At 41.4% G+C, this 26,170-nt stretch overlaps 1 protein-coding gene and 1 pseudogene across 7 annotated transcripts in view; one reads left to right on the forward strand and one right to left on the reverse strand.

Annotated features, from left to right (window-relative positions):
- Positions 1–888: 888 nt before the first annotated feature.
- LOC131424805 (uncharacterized) lies at positions 889–25,594 on the reverse strand (annotated as a pseudogene).
- Positions 25,082–26,170, forward strand: part of Bbs9 (Bardet-Biedl syndrome 9) — a 498,145-nt gene continuing 497,056 nt past the window's right edge. For 5 of the 7 annotated variants that reach the window (XM_058584442.1, XM_058584437.1, XM_058584440.1 and 2 more), the window contains exon 1: positions 25,083–25,543. The gene's annotated coding sequence lies outside the window, so the exon portion shown is untranslated. Of the gene's footprint in view, positions 25,544–26,170 lie in introns of all 7 variants that reach the window. The other 2 variants (XM_058584438.1, XM_058584439.1) reach the window with 1 other exon arrangement.

Here is a 26,170-nt window from a genome sequence, read left to right on the forward strand (position 1 = left end):
TTGCAATGGGAGTGAGACTGGATCCAGAAGGGAGCAACATCCCTGAGGAAAGAGGAACAGATAATGATAGCGGAGAGTTTACCCAGTGAATACGCCTGTCCCCACTCCCCACCAGGGATTGAACCCAGGGGCGCTGGACCACGAAGCTACAAATCCAACCTGTTGTTCGCCCCCCACCCCAATATTTTAAGACAGTTCTCTGTAAATTGCTGAGGCTGGCTTTGAACTTCCAATTCTCCTGTTTCAGATTCCAGAGCTGCTGGGATTATAGGTGTGCACCAGCACGCCTGGCTATTCTTCATCATTTTCCTGAGTTAAAACTGTGAGAAAATCTGAAGATTTGGGTACTGAGATGCTAACATGTTCAATATAATGAAGTCTTGAGGTTTTTCAAGCTGTTAGGGGGACTTTTTGCCCAATCCACAAGTCATGTACACATTATATGCAGTAACAAGGCCTCCATATATGCAATGAGGATCGTTACTTTCATATTTCCTACTGTTAGGTTTACAAAAAACAACGCATAGGTGAGCATGCAATGCACTGACATATAAAAGTCCTGTTTGTGATGTGCATTTCTGAAAGAAGTCAGTGCTGAAAGAAGTCAGTGCAAACTGGTAAGAGCGGGAACCACTGTGGAAGACAGAAATGATGTAGGAAGAATTGTCACAATTTTTTTTTTAAAGCAATGCTGATCTAACATAGGTTCCTGGGAATGCTGGATGAGAGCTCTATCACAGAGCTACACCCCAGCCCACATGCCTCTTTCATTCATAAATAAGTATATTTAAAAATCAATCACAAGTTTGATTCTCTTCAGCCATGTAGATGGGTTAAGTAATGCACTTCAGTCCATGGGATCTGAGTTGCTTTACCATGGGGAACAAAAATTGCGACAAATGCTTAGAGCACCTTCTAGGAGGTTCCCTCTACACTGCCATGCTGCAGGAGACCTTTCAAGGGAACTGCAGACTCAAGCAACTGGTAGGGTGGCGAACAGTGAATGAACTTTGTCCTGACAACTCAGTGGCATCCAGACCTAGCGGCTGTGTGGTGACAGCTTGCTCCCGTGGGCCGGCTCATCTTGGCAAGGTAGTCCTTGGCCTTGATGCCAGGTGCGCTCCTGTACTAGTTCTCTGTCCTATTCCTCTTGGGAAGCATCTCTGTTCTTTGGCCACAGGGTTGAATTGTTGGAAAGAGACTGCTGAGCAAGTCCAGTCCTTGTCAGTCTGAGTTGAACTCTCACATGACTTGGAAGACTTATGCTTCCCTTTCTTTTTCTTTCTCTTTTCTTTCTTCCCTTTGTTATGTTTTTCCTTCTTCTTCTTTTTTTTTTTTTTGCTTCCCTTTACATTCTGAGGAACTGGAGTTGCTCCCATCCTCTTCTGAGGTAGAATTCTCCAGTAACTGTTGTATCCTAGGCATAGAAGATTGATCAAAGAAATGTGATGCTTAACATTGAATATTTCTTTTAGGTAAACATGATTTAAAAGCAGTATTGAGACAGGTAAAAGCCACAATTAAACATATAGGGTTTCATTGTTCATATATGGTTCGGTTCCCATAGTCTTTATAACTTGTAAAACATGTAGCATTTTTTTTATACCAGTGATGAAACATACCTATGGGTTCTTACCCCTAAGCCATATCCTCTGCCTCCACCATTTTTCTTTTTTTGGTACTAGAGATTGAACTAGGGGCACCTCATCACTGAGCCACATCCTAGTCTTTTTTATATAAGTGTGCATATATATATATATTTTTTTCTTTTTTTGTGAGGGTGTACAGTCATTGAACACAGGGGCACTGAGCCACTGATTCACATCCACAGTCCTATTTTGTATTTTATTTAGAGACAGGGTCTCACTGAGTTCTTTAGCACCTCACTTTTGCTAAGGCTGGTTTTGAACTAGAGATCCTCCTATTTCAACCTCCTGCTCTGCTGGGATTTAGGTAGATTTTTTATTTTGAAAAAGTTATACTGAGGCTGGCTTTCAACTTGTGATCCTCCTGTTTCAGTCTCCCAAGCTGTTGGGATTACAGGTGTGCATCATGCATCACTGCACTTCACTAAAGATGCAAACTTAATGAACCTTTTTCCACACTGCTCAGCGTCAAATTGGTCTACCTTCTCAAGAAGTACAATTTAGTGTAAGCAATTTGAAAAAAACCCCTTCCCTCTTCATGGGGTTGGGGGTGGGGTACTGGGGACTGAACCCAGAGGCTTTCACATGATAGGGGACACTGTCCAGGTTGTCCTTGAATACTTCTTCCTGAGTACCTGGTATTATTGGTGAGTTCTAATGTGCCCTGTTCCTTTTTTACCCTGTCTTTAATCATGTCTAAGAATAAATTTTAATGAAAGCTCTCAGATTCTCAGTGATGTTGGAGAAGATATATTGAACTCATTGAACAGTGAATGAATTATAAGCAGATACCACAATGTGAATTTTCAACCTCAACTCTAGGGGAGTGAGTGTGCTTGGTTAAAAGGAGGCTGGCGTAGTACTACTTCCAAACTGGCCTGCTTAGCAATCACTCCTGGCCTCCCAATCACTCACAATTAATGATCTCACCTCACATCCTTTTCATGTCTTTTATTCTCTCAAATGATGTCATACATGAGATCTTCATGTACCTTAAGGGATCAGAAAAGGTTAAGGTTTTGTATGGCTTCCTGGACTGGTAGTTAAATATAAATAAAATCCTTGTTTTTTTTCACTTGAATTTTATATATATATATATATATATATAAAATTGTTCTTTTTGTTATACATGACAGGAGCATGTATATTGACATATTATACATACATGGAGTATAACTTTCCATTCCTGTTATAAATGATGTGGAGTGACACTGGTCATGTATTCATACACAAACATAGAAAGTTATGTCCAATTCATTCTACTATCTTTCCCATTCCCATTCACCATTAAAAATCCCTACTTTATTTGATATAACTTTATGTTTAACATATTCTAATTCTTTTTAGGGGTCATTTTGCTGTAGATTCATTAAGGCTAGAAAAACAATTTTCTAATTAAAAAATACAAGAAATAATATTATTCAGGAGGCAATAACTGTTCATATAGTGGCATGATCTTTTTTTAAATTTTTTTTAAATTGTGGTTGGACACATATTTTTATTTTATTTCTTTATTTTATGTAGTGCTGAGGATCATACCCAGTCTTCGTATGTGCTAGACTATCACTCTACTGCTGAGCCACAACCTAGTCTGTGGTATGGTCGTTTTATAAAACAGTACTCAATTTGAGAAATATTGAGGTGATTCTCTTTGGCCTATGTGGATAGATGACAAGAAGATAGTATTTAGTGAAATAAATGAGTTACAAAATGATGTGTAATAATAATCCATTTATAAGTACAGTAAAATATATGCTACATACCCCAAGAAGTCTGGAAATATGTACATCCAACTACTTTCTATAGACCCACTCTGGGGAGATAAGTAAGATTGGACTTGGTGGTAAAAACCTTATGTAAGTTTTTCATTTTGCTTAATAAGACAAATGTATTCTTGTACCATTTACATAATTTAAATTGGCTTCAAGCCAGGCATGGCGGCACATGCCTGTAATCCCAGTGGCTCAGAAGGTGGGGAAAAGAGGATCACAGAGTCAAAGCCAGACTCAGCAATTTAGTGAGGCTGTAAGCAATTTAGTGAGACCCTTTCTCAAATTAAAAAATAAAAAAGGACTGGGGATGAGGCTTAGTGGTTAAGAGCTCCTGAGTTCCACCTGTTACCAAAAAAAAGAAAAAAAAAAAGGCTTAATATAAAAATACATATAGGAAGTTGGGTGCAGTTGTGCACACTTGTAATCTCAATTGGGAGGTTGAGGCAGGAGGAGTCTTAAGTTCTAGGCCAGCCTCAGCAACTACACAAAGCCTTAACAAGACCTGTCTCAAAATAAAAAATAAGAAGACTGGGAATGCAGCTCAGTGGTAGAGAGCTCCTGGTTTCCATATTCAGTACAAATAAGCAAGCATACAAATATATAGGAGAAACATAGTAAGTAAATCATCTCAATTTAAAAGATATTTATTGATTGATTGATTTGGGGTACGAGGGATTGAACTCAGGGTTACTTAACCACTAAGTTATATCTCCCGCCCTTTTTCAAATTTTATTCAGAGACAGGGTCTTGCTGAGATACTCAGGACCTTGCTAAGTTGCTGAGACTAGCTTTGAACTAAAAAAGAATATATTTATTGTATACATTTTAGATATTACCAAAAAATTAAATTTATAAAATGTATTGAGGGCAGGTGGTACATCTCAGTGTACCTTCCTACTGGATACAGGGCCCTGAATTTAATACCTAGCACCAGAAAATAAACAACAAAAGATCCCAGTACTGCAAAAAATAAATACATAAATCAATAAACACAGAGCTAGCTATATAAATAATCTATTATCCTATTTAATAAAAATAGGTAATTTCTATTAAACTTTGATACATTTCTTCTACTGGTTACTCTTAATTTAGGAAGAATTCCCATCTTTATGATATACATAATTCTACTGATTTTTACTTAGGTTTTCATGAACATTTTCCTTTAACATTACATATTTTTCCTTTAACATTACATAAAATGTTCATTTTCATGAACATTTTCCTTTAACATTACTCCTAGAGCTGAGGGTGTAGATTAGTCTATGTATGCTAACCACTCCCAACCCCCTTTTTTGCAATCCAAGGGATTGAACCTAATGCCTCATGCATGGCAGGCAAACACTCTACCTCTGAGCCACATCCCCAACCTTATCCGATTTTATTAATTAATTAATTAATTAATTTGGTATTGGGGATTTAACCCAGGGGCACTTAACCACTGAAACACATCCCCAGACCTTTTTATTTTTTAAGAAGATCTCACTAGGGCTGGGGTTGTAGCTCAGTGGTAGAGAGCTTGTCTAGCTTGTATGAGGCACTGGGTTCGATTCTCAGCACCATATATAAATAAATAAAATAAAGGTCCATCAACAACTAAAAAAAAAGGTATTAAAAAAATAGGGACTCATTAAGTTGCTTAGGGCCTAAGTTGCTTAAGGCCTCGCTAAGTTGCTGAGGCTAGCTTTGAATTTGCAATCTTCCTTCTTCCACCTCCAGAATCACTGGGATTATAGGCATGTACCACCATGCCTTGGCCAGATCTGATTTTGATACATGCTGATAAACCCAGTATATTCACACAGCAGCATATTTCATTTGACAGAAATAATTACTGAATGATGTATTTATATCTCTGGGAGGTAGTTCTATTCAAATAAAGTGAGGATATGATAGTTCTGTCTTACTATCATCTATAGAGGAAACATATATTCACTTATAGCTTAAAATAGTAAGACAGTGCCAGGCACTGTGGCCTTTGCCTGTAATCACAGCAGACTGGGAGGTTGAGGCAGGAGGATCACAAGCCTGAGGCCAGCCTGGGCAAGTTACTGAGACTCTGTCTCAAAATAATAAATAAAAATGGCTGAGGAGGGCTGGAGTTGTGGCTCAATGGTAGAGCACTTGCCTAGCATGTGTGAGGCACTGGGTTCGATACTTAGCACCACATATAAATAAATAAGTAAAATAAAGGTCCATCAATATCTAAAAAAATTTTTAAAAAAGTGCCAGCGATGTGGTTCAGTGATAAAGGCCCCTGGGTTCGAATCCCAGTAGCAAAAAAAAAAAAAAAAAAAAGTAAGATAAGTCTGGGAAATGAACACTTTTATTTTAGTAAGGAAATAATAACTTTACATCTGATAACTTGGGGCTGAATAGACAGTGTCTGCTTTCAGAACAGAATAAGAACATTTTAATTGCAGTGAGCCCACCCCCACCCACCTACCCTATCTGGGAACTGAATGGAGGAGCACTTTACCTATTAGCTATATCCTCTAGACCTTTTTAGTTGTATATTTTTTGGTACCAGGAATTGAACCCAGGGGCATTCAACCACTGAACCACATGTCCAGCCCATTTTTTTTTTCTTTTGAGACAAGAGTCTTGGTGAATTTCTTAGTTCCTGAGGCTGGCTTTGAACTTGTGATCCTCCAGCCTCAGTCTCCTGAGCCACTGGGATTATAGGAGTATGCCACCATGCCCAGCTCATTTTTATTTTTTCACTGGAGACAGGGTCTCTCTAAATTGTTTAAGACCTAGCTAAATTGCTGAAGGTGTCCTTGAATTTGCAATTTTCTTGTCTCATCCTCTGTAGTCACTAGGATTTCACCCATTCACCACCATGCCTAGCAAAGTTAGGTTTTTTTTTTTTTATTAAAGACCTAATCTATTAAAAATGCATAGCAGCTGGAGGCAGTGGTGCACACCTGTAATCCCAGGGGCTCAGGAGGCTGAAACAGGAGGATCATGAGTTCAAAGCCACCCTCAGCAATTTATAGAGGCACTAAGCAACTTGGTGAGACCCCATCTCTAAATAAAATACAAAATAGTGTTGGGGATGTGTCTCCGTGGTTGAGTGCCCCTGAGTTCAATTCCCGGTACCAAAAAAAATAAAGGTGCACTTACCATCTGACAACTCTGATCAAAGGCTTCTGGAGAATGTATTCATATGAACATTTGATTCACTGATGACGACTGACTCATTTGATATACACTGTCTTTGATAAATGTAATCGACACTGGGGTTTTACTTACTACTCTGAACTGTTCTAGCTTCTGGTTGTCTTTGATAAAGAAAGGGCATTCTTTGTTGCCTATTCGGTGCCCATACCTTTTACAACCTAAAAATGAAAGGGGCAATATTTCTGTAAGATGACATTGTTAAATTTCAGCAGATTAAGTTTTTATCCATTAGATTCTAATTCTAAAAGTAAATGTAATCAATGGATGAAAATGAAAGTAAGTTTCCCCAAAATACAGATCAACTAATTGCTTCCAAGCATCCTTGAATCATGTAGCATTAGGAATAAAATATTCTATTATGAAATATTTACCAAAAAATTCCATGAAAAAGTACCCCAAAAGGGGAAATTTATTTTTAGTCTCCCTAAATATTTTTTGTGTCACTACAGCTTTGTGAATAAATCTTTTTATCAAGTGTGTCTGATTCTGCAGGCTAAAGGTGTAGGTCAGTGGTAGAGTGTGTTCTTAGCAAGCTCAAGGCCCTGTGTAAAATCTCCAGCATCAAAAATAAATAGCTGGGGGGCTGGGGTTGTAGCTCAGTGGTAGAGTGCTTGCCTAGCATGTGTGAGGTACTGGGTTCAATTCTCAGTACCAGATATAAATAAATGAATAAAATAAAGGTCCATCAACAACTAAAAAAATTAAAACTAATTAACTAGCTAAAAAAATTAAAACTAAATAAATAAATACTTGAATTACTTAGCCTTAAAGAAGAACGAAATCATGGCATTTGCAGGTAAATGGATGGAGTTACAGAATATCACGCTAAGCGAAATAAGCCAATTCCCCCAAACTAAAGGCCAAATGTTTTCTTGATATGTGGGTGCTGATCCATAATGGGGGAGGGTAGGAAAATGGAGGAACTTTAGATTGGGAAGAGGGGAGTGAGTGGAGGGGAGTGAGTGGAAGGGAGTGGGTGTGGGGGTAGAAAGATTGGTGGAATGAGATAAACATTATTACCCTATGTAAATGTACGATTGCTTGACTGGTGTTACTCTGCATCGTATACAACCAGAAATGAAAAGTTGTGCTCAATTAATGTATAATGCTTCGAAATGCATTCTGCTGGTATGAATAACTAATTAGAACAAATACAAATAAATAAATCAATAGCTGGGGTGCTGGGGCTGTGATTCAGTGGTGGAAAGCTTACCTTGCACATGTGAGGCAGTGGGTTCGATCCTCAGCACTACATAAAAATAAATAAATATAGATAAAGGTATTGTGTCCATCTACAAATACAAGTATTAAAAAAAGAAATAAAATAAATATCTGAGAGCCATTTCGCATGCCTGTAATCCCAATTACTTGGGAGGCGGAGGCAGGAGGATTGCAAGTTATAGGTGAGCCTCAGTAACTTAAGGAGACCCCATCTCAGAAGAAAAAAATCTAAAAGGGTAGGGAATGTACCTCAGTGGTAAAGCTTCCATGGGTTCAATCTCTAGTACAAAAAAAAAAAAAGAGTTGGGGTGAGGGGCTGTAGGAACTCTAAGAATTTTAACCTCTTGAGTACCTTACCTGGGATTATAAGTTTGTATCCCCATATCCAAGTGGAATCATCAAGTTTAATAACATACAAATAATGTGAATTCCAGAAGGAGTTAAAGAGAAATAAATATTTGAAGAAACCATGACTAAAAACTTCCTAAATTTGATGAAAACAATGTACAAAGCCAAGAAGCTCAAAAACTCCAAGTAGGATAAACTGAAAGAGGGCCCTACCTTCATACAACACAGACAAACTTAAGAAGCAGAGATGAGTTGGGATGGTAGCTCAGTGGTAGAGCAGTTGCCTAGGACATTTGAAGCAATGGGTTGGATCCTCAGCACCCACATAAAAATACATAATAAAATAAAGGTATTGTGTCCATCTAAAACTGAGAATATATTTTTTAAAAAGCCAAGATAACAAGAGAATTTTGACAATATCAAGTGATTGTAGTTCATCATATATACGCAATCCAATCTGTGGGCTATAAGTGGTAGTGCACCAGGGACTCAGCAGGCTGAGGCACTAGTATTGCCAAGTTCAAGACCAGTCTTAGCAACTTGGTGAAACCCTACCTCAAAATAAAAATAAAGAATAAAAAAGGCTGGTCATGTGGTTCAATGGCTAACAGTGCTCCTGAGTTCAATCCTTTGCAACAAAAACTAAACAAAAAACAAATATAGACAATTCCCAAGAAGGAATTAGAAACTGTTGAGACCAGAAGGCTGTGTAATGATATATTATTATTTTTTGGTACCAGGGTTTGAACCCAGGGCATTCAATCACTAAGTCATATCCCCAGCCCATTTTTTTTATTTTGAAACAGGTCTCTTTAAGTTGCTTAAGGCCTCACTAAATTCCTGAGGCTGGCTTTGCAATCAAATTCCTCCTGCCTCAGCCTCCTGAATCACTGGGGTTATAGCATGTGCCATCAAGCCTGGCTGGAATGATATATTCTAAACCATAAGACTTAAAAAGAAAACAAATTGAATATTGAATGAAGATTCAGTTTAACATTTAAAAAATGCTAAGATTATTGTATCAGAATTTTATGCCAGCAAATTGCACTTCAAAAATAAAAAGAAAAATGAAGAATTTCTAGATTAACAAAACTGAAGAGAATTTGAGGGTTTGGGAGTTCATCTCATTGGTACAGTACTTCCCTAGTATATGCCAAGCCCTGGGTTTTATCCCCAGCACCACCGACCCCTAACAAAACAAAACCAAAATTACAGAATTTGTTGTATATAGATGCCTAAGTCCGGCTGGGCTGCCTAAGTCCGGTTGGGCAAAATAACCTAGAGGTGACAAGCAACTTGAAGGTTGAAGCAGGAACTACTTTATTGCAAGTGAACTCAGCAGGAACCAAGAACTCAAAGTAGCGGGCACCCAAGGTAGCAGGAGCCGCTTATCTGCCGGACTGCAGAGGTACATATACCCAACTAATTACACACAGCTTAACTTAATTGACATCATCTAGACACAGCAGTCAGTCATTAAAGAATCCTCATCATCTTAATGTCTCCCTGGCGTTGGCTCAGAAACCACTCTTCCTAGCATACTTCCCGGCGCCATCTTAACTTGGTTGTGGCCCTCATCATAGAGAGTTGCCCTATAAAAGAAACAAAGTTGAAATTATGTGAGGGCACTAGGGGTAACTCAAATCCATGTGAAAAAATATGGCACCAGTAAAGTTAACTTGAGAGGTACATATAAAAGAAATATTTTGTGGTACTTCTTTTATTCTCTTGCTTTAAAAAAAACAACAGAAAGCAATATTTATAAAACTGTGATGACTTATTATATATAAAGATGTAATTTTTGGAGGAGGGGGGTATTGGGGATTGATCCCAAAGATGCTTAACCACTGAGCACTGACCCCAGTTCTTTTTTTATTTTTTAGTTTGAGACAGGGTCTCACTAGGTTACTTATAGTCTTGCTAAGTTGCTGAGGCTGGCAATGAACTTGTGATCCTCCTGCCTCAGCCTCCTGAGCTGCTGGTTTACAGACCTCCAAAACCTCATCAGACTAACGATGTAATTTGTAAGACAATAATAGCACCAAGGGAGGCAGGGTGAGGTATGGAATGTGCATGAAGAACTCCACCTGTCCAGACATACCTTCTGTGGACTCTGATGGCTCCTCAAAAGTCATGTGCCCTTCCATATCCCTCACACTCATGGCATTTCTACCACGGAATATCTTTCTTTCTTGTTTTTTTTTTAGAGGAATATCACTTGTACTCCTGATGTGATGAAAGACCAATGATCTTGGAATCATAAACTTTTGAGTTATTTCTTGTTCTGTTTCCTTGGACCACTTACTGACATAAGCCAATTTCTTTTCTTTTCTAGAAAAGGGGATCATGCCATGATCTTATCAGGTGCATGCCTACAATCCCAGGTACTTGGGAAGCTAAGGCAGGAGAATCTGCAAGACCCTGTCTCAAAACAAAAAGGGAAATATAGCTCAGTATAGAGTGCTTATATGGCATGAAGAAGGCCCTTAATTTGATGTCCAATCCCCTGTCCCCATCAAAAGAGGAGTGTGCTAAGACCAAGCTAAATAGAACTCAACACACTTTGTAAACTGTTACATAACTGGATGTATGGAAGAGTGCTATGGTTTGGATGGGACTTGTTCCTCAACGGTTCACATGCTGGCATCTGGTCCAGAGTGAAGCGGTATTGAGGTGGTGAATTTCTAAGAGGTGGAACCAGGTGAAGGTAACTGGTCATTGGGGTGCATCCTGTCTCCTGGGACTCTGTTAATTCCTGTGAGAATAAGCTGTTATAGAGAGAGTTCATTTGTCTTGAGTTTTTCTCTTGGTCATAACAGGTTTCCCTTCCACTGCTCCATCATGCATGTTGCAGCCAGGGAACCTTTATCAAGATGCCAAGGTTATGCTTTTTGGACCCTCCAGTTGCCAGATTAGTGAGCCAAATAAACTTTTCTTTTTTTTCAGGGCTGAGGACTGAACTCACAGCCTTGCACATGCTAGGCAAGTGCTCTGCTACTGAACTAAATCCCCAAACCCCAAAATAAACTTTTTAGGAAAAAAAAATATATACATAAATATGTGTGTGTATGTGTGTGTGTATTTATTTATTTATAGATGGACACAATATCTTTATTTTTTGTTTATGTATTTTTATGTGGTGCTGAGGATCGAACCTAGTGCCTCATACAACCCTAGCCCCCAAAGAAACTTTTTTATAAGCTACCCCCCTTTTGGTCCTTGTTATGAAAATAAAACAAACAAAAATAGTTAGACCAAAAAGTGTTATTTAAACTCTTCCACACCCACATTGCATTACTTTGACTTCTTTCCCCAGTGGCATCCAAAGTCCTTTAGTTGGCGCGTAAGCCAGAAATTCCCGGGCATGCTTGTTGCCTGGTACATCAGGAATACAGTCTTCTGGCTTAATCTCATCTTCCTAAATGAAGGGAACAGTGTGTAAACAACATGGCAACAAAGCATCATAATTTTTTTCCCTTCTTCCTAGCAACACACTATTGCCTTGCTTTCTCTTAAATCATCCCCAGGAACAAGAGAGACAAATTATACCTGATAGGAGAAACAGGAAATCAATGTAGAACTACACCAGAAAAATAACTTTCCTCAGAAAAAAACAGACTTTACTATAGGGAAGTTATAGGGAAGCATGAGTCTGTTTTTCACACAGAAATGATTTGTGAGTTCCTCCACATTTCTGATGTAAATTAGATGCAATGATCAAAAGAAAGGTTCCATTCCCTCAAAATGTGTGGAATCAAGCAAGGCATAAAACTGAAATAGGGCTAGGCATGCAGCTTAGTAGTAAAGTATTTGCCTAGCATGTATAAGGCCTGGGTTCTATCCCCAGAACCACCAAAAAAAAAAAAAAAAAAGTAAACCAGGTTTTCCGTAATAATAGAGATAGTATATTATATGAGAACAGTTCATTATGGCCTGACACAATAGTGCACACCTGTAATCCCTAATCCCAGTTATCTAGGAGGCTGAGGTAGGAGATGCAAATTCAAGGCCAGCCTGGACAACTTAGTGAGACCTTGTCTGAAAATGAAAAATAACAAGGGTTTGGGATGTAGCTCAGTGGTAGAGCACCTGAGTGAGTTCCATCCCCAGTACACCTCCCAACAACAACAACAGTTATAAATCACAAGAGGTCTTTTGGCTTCATCTGATACTCTAAGTCTCCCACATGCAGAAATACCCTGACAGGGTGGTCAGGGAGCTGAGAGAGGGGTCCCTGTTCAGGGAGACTGAAGTAGATGCGCTCTCAGATCTCCTGAGAGGTTGCTCTTTGAGCTGAGGACACTTAAGACCTCAGCATGGGGTGTACTGAGGATCTGGCCAGGTAAGGTAGGCAAGGAAAATGTGGCAGCAGTGCTTTGAGGAGAGGCAGCCAACAGTGAGAGAAGGGGTGCTATAGCCCAGGAAACGAACACACACACCCACCCAGACACACACCAACTCAGACACACACACATATACACACAGTGCGCACGTGCCTGGTTGGGTTTTTTTTTTTTTTGGTGGGGGGAGGGAATATGCCTGATGAAATTTCCACAAAGGAACAAAGCCCAAATTAGGACCTGTCTGGCATCTGCAGGGAAAAAACAGCATTTTCATAAAAGGAGGTTTAAAACCCATACAGTCATTTTTCCTAACAAGTTATAAGGTATGCAAGTATGTCTAACAGAATAATCAGAGTACAGACATCACACTAACCTTCATAAATCCAGGAGGAGGTTTTTCATAGCTAAAAAGAAAAAAACAAACAAACAAACAAGCAAAACTTCATCAACTATATTAACAGAATCAAACACACCAAGTTAATGCAAAGCAGAGCTATAGCATTATTAATTAGACATTTTAGCAAGGATAAGCATTTCTCATCTGGTTTGCAGACCAGGAATCACCTCAGAAGTGTGGAAAGGTTCCCCTGCCTAGGCTCAGCTGTACTCAACTATCAAACACTCCCCACATTGTCATTTTTACCCTTGAAGGACCCTACTCTGTGGTTTTTTAAAAAATATATTTTTAGTTGTAGATGGACACGACATCTTTGTTTTATTTATTTTTTCATGTGGTGCTGAGAATTAAACCCAGTACCTCACATGTGCTAGGCAAGAACTCTACCATTGAGCCACAACCTCAACCCCTAAAACTCTGTGATTTTTCTAAAAAATATTTTTAGTTGTAGATGGACATGATATCCTTATTTTATTCATTTTTTTATGTGGTGCTGAGAATCAAACTAGTGCCTCACATGTACGAGGCAAGCGCTGACTGTACTCTGAAGAGACCAGAGGCTGGGTGTGAAATGCTTACATTTCAGACAAATGTCTAAAGGGGAAGAACACTGTACAGTCATCTATGTGCTCACAGAACAAATCTCAGGCTTTTAAAGGCATCTATACTGCTTCTACAAAGAGTAACACATAAACGTGGTTAGTTTAGATCTGTGCCTCACTCCTCTAAGCCTGCAAAGAAGCACTCATTTTAATATTTCAGAATGGATGGAAAGGACAGAAACACTCACAATCTAATGTTTTCTTCATTCTGACTCTTCTTTTTTTTCCTCCGCTCTGACTCTCAAATAGAGTTTAAAAGACCCTTCAGAGGAGAATGAAAATTAGGGATGAAAGTCAAGGAGAATACACTGAGGGAAAAGTGAAATGATTTTCCATCTCTTCTTCTGTTAAGATGTGGGAGAAAACCACTTGGTAGATGAAGCATGAGAAATGTCCAAGTCACTAATTCAGAGCTTTTCTAAGGGTCAGAGGAGGATCTGTCTCCTTAAGATTACCTAGTAAATGAATGGATATGAACAGAATTAGCTTCTTAGAATTGGCACAGTGTTCTTCCCCAAACTGATATTTTGCCGCAGTCTGGCTGGGCACAAAATCACGAGCCACCACACAGCTTGTAGATTCAAACAGCAACTCTTTATTCCTGAACTCACACCAGCCATCTACAATCACGTTCTGGGGAAATCCACGTTCTCTGCCAAAAATCCACCCCCACTGGGCTTCTGTCTCCCAAAAAATACTGTCTGAATCACGTGAGAACTCAAGGGGAACTCAGGCAGCAGGATACGCCCTATTCTCAGCAGGAATAACCTTAAACCTGGATTGTCCTAAACCGGGAACACCCTAAACCCGGATCCGCCCTGGTCCTTGAGCAAGGTCACCTACATGCAATGTCACTGCAAAATGTCCTATTTCCACGAGTCCTTCCACTAAGCAACATGGGGTACGCTGGCAAGGAAATTGTCATACCTACTTGGCTAATGGCTACCAGCAATACTTGGCTAACTGATGCTAGGCAAGTGCTCTATCACTGAGCTATATATCCCCAGCCCTGATTATCTTAAGACAGGGTCCTGCTAAATTTGCCCAGGCTGTCCTCCAACTTTAATGATCCTCCTACCTCAGCCCCCCAAGTAGCTGGACTTAGAAGCATGCTCCCCAACCCCCGGCTTTACAGTATTAACAGGAATGTGTGTCATGACACACGGCTAATTTAACAACAGCAATGGAAATCTGAACAACCTGACAAGATGGTAGACCCCATCTGGTAGCCATTTGTTAGAAACAATAATATGATGCCTCAAGCATCTGGTCTGAAAGGAGTTTGGTAGTAAAGTGTATAAATCCCCAAATCCAATAAACACATCATTTTAAATCTTAGGAGTTGAACAAACAACAAAATATGGCTAATTAAATTTAGAATCAAGCTGAGTGTGATGGTACATGCCTGTAATCCTGGGGTCTAGGGAACCTGAGGCACAATTGCTACTCTGAGGCCAGCCTCAAAAATTTAGCCAGACCCTGTCAAGAAAAAAAAAAAAAGACTCAAATTCATGAATAAAATATATTTTTGCCATGATGAAAAAGAATGTGCTGTTTTGCAATATTTTGTTGTTGTTGTCGTTGTTGGTTCTGGGGATTGAAGCCAGGGACACTTGACCACTGAGCCACATCCCCAGCCCTATTTTGTATTTTATTTAGAGACAGGGTCTCACTGAGTTGCTTAGTGCCTCACTGTTGCTGAAGATGGTTTTGAACTCAAGATCCTCCTGCTTTAGCCTCCCAAGCCCCTGGGATTACAGGTGTGCACCACCATGCCTGGCTCTGTTTTGCAATATATTAACATTAGAAATGGCATTTTCTAAAAAATCCATTTTACAACTTGTTTCATAAATCTGTGGAAAGGTGGCTGATATTTATTCCTAGGGCTAACCAATTGACCAATGTAACACATTAGAAAAGATATTTCTCAATGTTTAAAATAATATTTAAGTACTAAATATCAGAGATTACAAAACTGGAATAACGTTATGTACCCTTTACATTCTGAGCTGTGACAGTTTAAGATATCTGCATTTGGCTGGGGATGTAGTTCAAATGTAAGCCTGGGCTTAGTCATAGCACCCTTATCTACTATGACAGAAAGTTAATAGATTAGCCTAGAATTGTTGACTCTAAGAAAACAGTATATAGTTTAGAAAGATGAAGTTATATCTCAGAAGTATAAGCTAACTGGGCTTGGTGGCATATGCCTGTAATCCCAGGAACTCAGGAGGCTAGGGCATGAGGATCAGAAATTGTAGGCCAGCCTCAGTACTTAGTGAGACCCTGTCTCAAAATAAAAAATAAAAAAGGACAGGGACGTGGCTCAGTGGATAAACATAAACACCCCAGTTCAAAAAAAACAAAAAAGTACAAAAATAAAACATGAAATTTTGTTTGGGGCAGGCCACAGAGAGCATGTGGGGTTATTGAGGAGTCAAGCAGTCCATTACTTTTTTTTTTTAAAATTAGTTGTTGATGGGCCTTTATCTTATTTATTTATTTGTGGTGCTGAAAATCGAACCCAGTGCTTCACACATGCTACGCAAGCACTCTACCACTGAGCCATAACCCCAGCCCCAGTCCTTTTTTTTAGTATTTCTAGTATCATTTTATTTTAAAAAATACTATATATAAGTGTTCTCTGATGTTAGAAACCAAACAAGACTCCAAAATGGCCAAAAGCAAACTTGTCAACAACCCACTCTGTTTTAAGTTTCTTCAACTGGCAAAACCCCTACTAGTGTGAGAATCTGACCATTGGATTTGGCTCTAGATTTGCACATTAACTGGTCACTGTATCCCTGACCACACAACTTAACTACTCAATCTCAATTTTCTGTAAAAGCATGTTTTAATCTTTTTCAGTGGTGAATAAAGGTCTATGAGTTACAGAAAAAGTCCATAAATATTGATAGCTGGGTAGGGCCGGGCCCTGCTTGGCCTTAAACTAGGAAAAGATCTTTGAACATCTATCTGGCTTGCATGGGAAATCTAGTGTGCCACTGAATGACTTCAACGGACCAAAACCCATCTATAATGTGGATACCTATAATGTGGATGGCAGAAATGTAGGGCCTGTATCCTCTATCTACTGCCCTGATGAAATTAAAAGTATTCAGCTTTTGGGCCAGACCCCCCAGCAAAGGAATACTTATTCATCAGAGGTTTAACAACATTAATTAGGAAAGATTTTAGAAATTTCTTGAGGCTCTTTCCTTATATAACTTACCTAACAAAGGTAACTAGAAGTGTTTGAAACAGAAACAAATTATTGAATGTGTGACTACCAAATTTAGAAATATTTGAGTTTTATGGCTAACTACAGAATCATAAAATGAAGGGAATGATAATATAATCTCCTGCCTGATATTTACGTTAGGGGTCAGAACAGCGCCCCCACAATCCTATTTAGACTGCCTGAAACTGGAATATTCCACCCCCAAATATAAACCCCTGACATACATTGAGCTAAAAGAAATTCAGACCCTGCCAAAACAGGAAAACTTTACTAACCCTTCAATTGTCTAAAATAATTTGTAAGAATTCCCTTTTATAAGGAGAACTTTACATCTAAAAGATAAATTTTTCTTAGTCCGTATGCTAAGAGGAAGAGAACAGCTTGGAGTCAACTGTTATCACCTCAGACTTTTTGAAAAACAAGTCAACCTTTATGCCTCCATTTAGGGTCTTAATCTGTCTCCACACCTCTCAGAAGCCCCAAAGCCCTATTCCTAGATTCCTCCTCCTCTCAATTAGTTAGTCCTTTTAATTAATTAATCAATGTTTGTTTTACTAAGGATTAAGCCCATTGGGTTACAATCCCAGCTTTAAAATAAAAAACTTTTTTTATTTTTATTTTTTAAATTTTAAGATAAGTTGCCCAGTCTTGCCTGGAACTTGAGATCCTCCTGCCTCAGCCTCCCGAGTGCCCGGCTTCCCTGGCTCTTTCTCGCGTCTCTAAACTAACATGGCTTTTCCCTTCTCAGAGTGTTTCATGCCCATTTAGCAGAGCCCACTCAAAGAACCTAGAAGGGCAGATTCAGATTCCACTTGACTCTGCTCTGCAGCCCGCGCTCTCCAGGTCATCTGGACTCCTGGAGGCCTCAGGAGCGAGGGGACACGGAGCTGCCTCGACCCAGCCGGGTTGACTGTGAACCACGGCATCCCGAGCTCCGGATGCAGAGCTGCAGCGCCTTCAGCACTGCCGCGAGGGCTGGCCCGGCCGGGACTCTGAGGACTGCGTTGGCGCCACCCTCGCCGACCCCGCCGCCAGCCTTGGGACGCTCAGGGCCAGCTCTTGGGCGAGTCCTCGGGGCTCCAGTCTCCTCCCTATAGCACAGCGACACGCCCGGCGCTCCTCTTCCCTCTTAACGGCCGAGGATGAAGGGTCTGGGATCGCCCCTTCGCGGTGAGCCATCAAAGGGAACGAGTCCCCAAAAGTGCTCGGCGGGGCGTGTTTGTCACTCGGTCCACCAACGCCGCCCGCAGCCTCCCCGGGGCCGATGCCGCCCTCCTTGTGCGCAGGAGATGCCTCGGGGGCCCGGGTCCCCCGTGCCCGGAGGAGGCCAAGCTCGCAGGCGCCGGGGCCACCACCCTTCGCGCATAGGAGGGGCCTGAGGTGCAGGTCCGCGTCGCCCGGTCCCCGGCTCCGGCCGCGGCCCAGAGGGCAGGGGCGGCGGCACCAACGACTCCAGATGTTTGAGCTGCTGCAGCTGCTGCGCGTCGTGCGCAGCCGCTTCTGCTCCCGGCGTCGCTGCAGTTCCTGCTCCACCGGCTCCCGCAGCCGCCGCGCAGGCCGCCCCCTCCCGCGTCGTCGCGTCCGGGTCCGGACGACAACACTGCCCCGCGCGCGGCTCGGGCGGAGGCCGCGGCCAAGGTCGCAGTTCCTCTGTGTGGCGCCCGGCCGGCTAGCAGCGCCCCTATTCTTGCCCTGCGACCCGCCAGGCCGGGAGCCGAAGTCCCAGCCGAGGCCACCCGGCCCCCCGCCTCCCTGCGCGACCCCCACCTCCGGGCTACGGGTCCGGGTCCCCACAGGCGCCTGCAGGCGCCCCCTGGCGGCAACCCAGAGCCGAGGCGGGCGCGGGTAGGGCGAAGCCTGACAAGGCTTCTGGACCCAGGTTACCTGCCCGGCCACACCCCCTTGTGGGCCTAGGCCCCTTGCAAGTCACGTTGTCCCCCTGGGGCTGGACACACTGCACACTATTAGTTCATGGGCCCGGTCTTTTTTCAGTTTTCAAATTTTTGTAGTTATAGATGGACAGAATGCCTTCCTCCCTCCCTGTGGTGCTAAGGATTCTCGCAAGCGCTCTGCCACGGAGCTACAAGCCCCCCAGCCCTGTCGTGTTTATGATGAGTTTGATAGGTCCACTCATAACATAGTAGTATTCCTTCATTTTTTTTCTTCTCCCTGCTTTCTTCCCCCCAGTGTGTTCTACCAGGGAGTTACTTCCCCAGCCCTTTGCATTTTGCTGTTCACCGCCCCCCCCCCCCAGCTGAGGCTGGCTTTGAACTCCTGATTCTGCTGCCTCAGGCTCTCCAGTCTCTGAGATTACAGGTGTGCGCCACCACTCCCTGCAGTCTGATGTGTTTTATATGTTTGTGGGCCTCATCTTTCTGATAATGGTAGGTACATGGATCCATGTACTTCTGATTAATTAGATAAATTCATAGGCAGTCATTTTTATTGGGGTGGCATGCATTCAAACTCAAAATGGATTAGTTAATGGTTAACTACTGCTTTACAAAATAGTAGCTGGTTAGGAATAGGCTGAAAACTGATGTTTATATATGATGGAGTAACTCAGAAGGACACAGCCTGCTGTCCACACTTTGCCTCAATTCCTGACTACCAAATTTGGGTCACTGAACAGCTGGACAGCCCAGACATTTGATTCCTATAACACTTCCACCTGGTGAATTATCCTTCTGTGAACCTTATTCTTTCTCCTATAGTCTGGCATAGTACAGTTGAACAATCAATCCTCAAAGCTACAGTTTGTGTTTGGGTAAAGATGGTGGTGATTTTATAGCATCAAGGGTTATTTATTTTTTTTAAACCAGAGTTTTAAGATGAAGGCCCCAGATTCAGAGATCCCAATAGACTAGATTGGCCACCAATTCCAAGATGCCAATTCAAGAGATGAACAGTGGTAAAGGAAAAGAGGTTTAGTTAGTGTAGCTACACCAGCAAGATAAGAGGACCAGCATTGTTAGTCCTGTCTTTAGGGGGCTGAAGACTTTGAAGTTTTTAGAAAGGGGAATGAAGGCAAAGGCTGAGGGTTTGAATATCTAGAGGGCTTGCACAGCTGGCCAAGTGGGTAATCTTAGGGCATGGTATAGTTTGGTCTTTATCTCAGGATATTTTAGGTGAGATGGTGTCATGATAATAAAGTTGCTATTTTCTGGAGCTTAGTTTTCTCTTGTCAATAGATGTTTATTTATCAGACCTGTTGTTCCTGGAATCCAAAGTGACTGCAGGAAAGAATGGCTCAAGAAAACTCAGGAGTAAAAAAAAAAAACAAAAAAAACAAGTCAGGGAAAATGTAGCTGGGTACATACAGTAATCCCAATAAATTACGTTCTATGTAATCTCAGTGATTTGAGATACTTAGGCTGGAGGGTTTCAAGATCAAGGCTAGCCTGGGCAACTTTTTTTTTTTTTTTTTTTGGTGTTGGGGATTGAACTTTACCATTATCTACATCCCCAACCCTTTTTACTTTTACTTTTTCTTTGTAATTATTTATTTGTTCTTTTTAGTTACACATGACAGTAGAATGTATTTTTTTAATTCTTAAATTTTTATTTTTTTAGTTGTAGAGGGACACAATATCTTTATTTATTTATTTATATGTGGTGCTGAGGATCGAACCCAGTGCCTTCCACATGCTAGGCAAGCACTCTACCACTGAGCTACAACTCCACCTCCTCCTTTTCTTTTTTTGGTTCTGGGGATTGGACTCAGGGATGCTTACCTACTGAGCCACATCCTGAGCCCTATTTTGTTTTTTATTTAGAGATAGGGACTCACTCAGTTGCTTAGTGCCTCAGTTTTGCTGAGGCTAGCTTTGAACTTGGAATCCTTCTGCCTCATCCTCCTGAGTAGCTGGGATTACAGTTTGCACCACAGTTCTTGGCCTGAAGGGAAATGGAGGAACAAGAGACGGTAAGCGAGAAATAAAAGGAGACCAGGCAGAGATACAAATGAGAGTTTATTTGTAAGAGCTGACAAATAAAGGCCATCTTTCTATAGGAGAGTGACGCAAAACAGGCTTGAGTTCTGGGACTTTTATGTGAGAGGCTCAGGAATCACAACCAGGCAATCCTAGTGCAGGCAGTTAGGGGTTGGGTTGGTATAAGGGAGTGGTGAGACTTTCTCAGAAACACCAGGGTGGGAAAGTGAAACTTTTCCTTAAAATGGTGGCTGTCACTTAAAATGGCTAGGCAGATGTTAAGCAAGGACCTTACACAGCCAATATATATATTTTTTGAGTTTCTTAGACCCTCACTAAATTGCTGAAGCTGGCTTCACGTTTGCAATCCTCCTGCTTCAGCCTCCTGAGTTGCTGGGATTACAGGCGTGTGCCACCATTCCCATTACTTTTTATTTTGAGACAAGGTCTTGATAATTTTTCCAGGCAGGCCTTGAACTTGCCATCCTTGTTCCAGATAGCTTGGATTACAGGCATGTTCCATGAAGCCTGGCATCATTCAACAAAATTTTTTTTTTGTTGTTGTTGTTGTTGCAGGGATCGAACCCATGAGCACTTAACCACTGATCCACATCCCCCAGCCCTTTTTTATGTTTTATTTTGAGAGAGGGTCTCTCTAAATTGCTTAGGCTGGCTTTGAACTCATGATCCTCCTGCCTCAACCTCCCCAGCTGTTGGAATTATAGGTGTTCGACACCATACCCAGCTCATTCAACAAAATTCTAGTGGACATTTTTTTGGGGAGGGGGTATCGGGGATTGACTCAGAGGCACTCAACCACTGAGACACATCCCCAGCCCTATTTTGTATTTTATTTAGAGACAGGATTGTACTGAGTTGCTTAATGCCTCACTTTTGCAGAGGCTGGCTTTGAACTCATGTTCTTCCTGCCTCAGCCTCCGGAGCCACTGGGATTATAGGTGTGTGCCACCACAACCAGCTCTAATGGACATTTCATTCATGATTGTGACGGAGAAATGTGTTCTATTTGGATCTGATCATCAGGGTCATTTGGAAAGCTATGTCTCCTGTTGTATATTAAAAAACTTTCCCATTTGACAGATTTTTGTTTGCTTTGATAAAATTTCTGTTATTCCAAGTCCTGTGACTTATGGAATACCTTTGATGTACATGCTTGATGCCCTCTCTATAAATTACTTCGTTTTAGTGTCTTCCCCTACCCATCTACACGTGATTATCTATCACTATGGAATGACAATTTTCTAAGTGGAGGGGATAAATTGCTCTTTGCCTTCATGAAGCTTACATAATAAAAAATGTTGAACCACTAATTACCCATATATTAATGTTTTAATGACAAGGGTTTGTTTGTGTTATCTACTGATTTATTTAGAGATGGGGTATTGCTATATTTCTAGGCTGGTTTTGAATGCCTGGGCTCCAGAGATCCTTCATAGGCTGGTTTTGAATGCCTGGGCTCCAGAGATCCTTCCTGACTTAGCTTCCCTAGTGTTGGGAGTACAGTGTGTGCCACCACGCCCCACTCAATGATCAGTTCTTTTTTTTTTTTTTTTAATACCAGGGATTAAACCCAGCAGCTTGTAAACACTGAGCCACATCCTCAACCTCTTTTTCTATTTTCTTTTAGAGACAGGGTCTTGTTGAGTTATTGAGGTTGGATTTGAACTGGCAATCCTCATGTCTCAGCTTCCTGAGCAGCTGGGATTACAGTGTGCACCATAGTGCCCGGCTTCAGTGACCATTTCTATGAAGACACATGGAATACCTATTCTAGTGACATCTCAGGAAGTCTTCCCACGAAAGGACAAACCAGCAGAGATTTAAAGGACAAGTAGGAGTTGTTGGAACAAGGAATAAAAGAAAGCATCCCAGGAGGTGGAATAAGTCTTTAGAAGAGGCTTTGTGCATGTGAGAAAGAAAAAGCCAACATGAAACTGGAGGTCTATGAGACAAGGGACAGAGTCATAAGATAATGCTGGAGAGGCAGATGGGAGGGGATGGAGTTGTCTTAGGTCTGGCATAAATTGTGAAAGATCTGGATCTCAAATAGATTAAGCAAGATGAGAAGGAAACAAAATTCCACAAGTATTTATTAGGACTGATGAATGCAACTTTCATATATAATATATATAAAATATATATATTATATTTTACTGTGGATTGAGAGTCACCAGAGGATTGTGAATTCAAATTTAGGGAATTGCTAGAAATATTTTAAAAATAAAATTTTTTAGCTTAATTGTAAGGCACTTTTTTACGGGTGAGGTGAGCGCTCTACCACTGAGGCACCACCCCAGCCCCTGCACAGTGCTTTTCTAGTATTCACAAGGCCCTGAATGGGATCCCTAGCACCGCAAAACAAACAAAAAACAAACAAACAAACAACAACAACAATAACAAAAAACCCTTCACAGCACCCCCAAACAAAACAACTGGGTGTGCTACCATGCACCTATAGTCCCAGTTACTCAGGAGGCTTAGGCTTGGTCCCCAGTCCCTGACCCTGCGAAGTAGAAATATCAGAGGGCATCACAGATAAGTAAGATTAGTATTATTTCTTCCCAAATTTATTTTGTCCTATGACTTAAGGTAAAAAGTGATTTAAATCTGTATTCTGAATATTAAATTATGGGACATGCTTAACGTAGTGCCTTGCACATATTATATATGTTTATTTATTTAGTGTTTGGCTCAACAAACAAATGGCCTTGATGATGGATATGGTCCCTATGTCTCTGATGATTTAAAAAAATATTTTTTAGTAGTTCTGCTCTGAGGTAGATTATCTCTGCATTTAGCTGGTGGCTGTACTTGGGCTTGTTTCTCTAGTGTGAACCTTCTAGAGGAAGGAGATTACCTGACAACATTTCTGTTATCACCCAGTTTTCCTAGTGGGCAAGCCCCAATGCATAAGCACCTTTCAAGGTTTGGCTACATTATGTTTACTAATGTCTTATTCATCCAAAGCAAGTCATTAAGGATAAATTCATAATTAAGGGATGGATATGTAAAGCTTGATAGCAAACAAGCAAGGATAAAAACTATTACCATTTTTGTAACTACCATACACCTTGAGAAGAATTCTGGCACCATTACTGAGCTTTTCATGCTACAAATGCAAAATAACATTAGGTTTCCCAGCAAATCCCGTTCTTCAAACTATCCTACATTGTCACTGAAATAGGTTGTACCTATCTCAGCTTTCAGACTTATCTGGTTGCAGGGATCTTCTTTTCTTCCCCAACCCCTTAATTTTTTTTTTGGAAACAAGGTTTCAGGTTATACATACTGGCCTTCAACTTTCAGTTATCCTGCTGCCTTGGCTTCCCAAATAGTTGGGATTACTAGTGTGTGCCACTGTGTCTGGCTAGAAATGTGTCTTATATTGGGAATGTGGATTAGTGGTGGAAAACATAAAACTTTAAAGCCTATACTGGAATCCATTGAAAAAAGAACAAAATTTTGAGGTAAGTGACTGACAAGGTATTATAAGCTAAGTGCAATGTGAAAGTAAAGATGAAAAAAAAAGTTAAAAAAGTTGGCATTATGGGGGCTGTAGCTCAGTGGTCGAGCACTTGCTTCCTCCATGTGAAATACTGGGTTCAACCCTCAGCACCACATAATTAATAAAAGTATTCTGTCCATCTACAACTAAGTATTTTTTTTTAATTGACATTACGAAGTTGAATATTTTGCATACCCTATATAACAGGAAAGCCACTTTGAGGCGATTACTAAAAAGAATAATTTACACATGTGTATCAGGGGACAGGTACAAATAATTTCATAATAATACTTGTTCAATTATCAAAAAAGCCACATAAACCTAGAAACTGTTCAAAACCCTCCACCAGCTTGAGGATCTTGGTCTTGCAGCCCATTTTCCTTTTCAAATTGAGTATACAGTAGACCAGCACCACCTGCGCCTCGAGGGCGCACACGCTGGCCAAGACTGCCTAGTTCATGCACAGGCCCTCGGGCTCATCTCGTTGAAAAAACTAGCGGCCGCTCACTCGACAAGGCCGCCAGCCTCCGACGCGCGGGAACCGAAGGAGCCGCGGAGCCGCGGCGCGCCTCTCACGGCAGCTCTGCGTGGGCCCCGCCCACTGGAGCCGAGTGGGTGGGGCCCTGGTGCGGGAGGCGAGGCGTCGGTCCCGAGCCCCGGAAGGCGGCGTGGCTTTCTCACAACCTGGGTCTGAGGGAGAAGAACTGCGCTAATTCCCTCTGCTGAAGTCTAGTAGGCAGAGTCTAGCCCAGGCGACATCGGATTCCAGTCGCGGCCCTCCCAGAAACCAGTCCCCGCCTCCCGGGCCTCAGCCTCTCTGGACTACAGCCCCCAGTAGGCTGCGCGGCCGCAGCGTGTGACTTGCGCAGTAGCGTCCGTTGTAAAGTGCTATGACAACAGGGCGAGGATGGCTTGGAGTTAGGCTGGACTTGGGAGGTGTCCCTTCCGCTGGCCAGCCGTTTTCTGCTCTCTCGCTCACGTTGCCTCCTGCATCATTTCCTCCAGTGTGTGAGCAGCGGGACTTACAGTTGTTCTCGCCTGCCAGTCTCTTCCAAGGGATAAGTGTTTCCCCTACTTGACTTTCGGGGGTGATGGGGTACAGGGGAGCTTCTTGGGGAACATCTCTAACTCTGTGAAGCTGGTGATGCTACCTGCCATGGCACTCTCTTAGCCCGAAACGTACAAGTTAGAGCAGGAGAACAAGAAGGGATAGTAAAGGGCTGCTGTTCTCTTTCACCTTCTGTGCTTCATCACTGGGGTCCTCCTCAAGGAGCTCTTAGAGGGAAGTTTGCGGACATAGGGTTTGAAGGAGGGTGAGAGTCCACTTGGCAACAGGTAAGAAATATGTCTGGAATTCAACTTGTGGTGCACGATTGCCTTTTCCATGTTTTGTTTTGTGGATAAGACATCTTGTTATGCCATGTAATGGTTTTGGGAATGTAAGGTGATCCGTTCTTAGGAAGAATGTTTGTATTTAAAGAAGAGCAACAAAGAGCAAAAGTGAGTGAGATTCTTTTGAGAAAAAGGTGTTTTTTTTTTTGTTTTTTTTTTTTTTTGTTTTTAAGGGATGCCATTGAAGGAGTCACGTGATGCATGAGCATCCTTCTGTAACATTTCTTTTTTTCTTATTAGTTGCTCAAGACAATACAATGATCTTGACATATCATACATTTGATTCAAATAGGGTATGAATTCTCATTTTTCCACGTGTACAGATTGCAGGATCACGTTGGATATATATCCATGTGTATACATACAGCATTCCTAGTGTCAGTTGTAGTCTGCTTCTGTGACATTTCAACAGGTCTTGTGAGCAAAGCGTTAAAGCAGTTCTTAGTCTGTGACTCAAGGGGAATGCATGTACTAATACCTCCTAATTCTTCTTGCAATAGGATTACTATTTCTCCTTCTCTCTTTACTTTGCAGACCACAGCAGTTTAAATGAACTAAGCTGATTTTATC

Source organism: Marmota monax, unplaced genomic scaffold (genome assembly GCF_021218885.2).
Source record: "Marmota monax isolate L192 unplaced genomic scaffold, Marmota_monax_Labrador192_F-V1.1 WCK01_AAM20220418_F8-fsc00107, whole genome shotgun sequence".
NCBI classification, from domain to species: Eukaryota; Metazoa; Chordata; class Mammalia; order Rodentia; family Sciuridae; genus Marmota; species Marmota monax.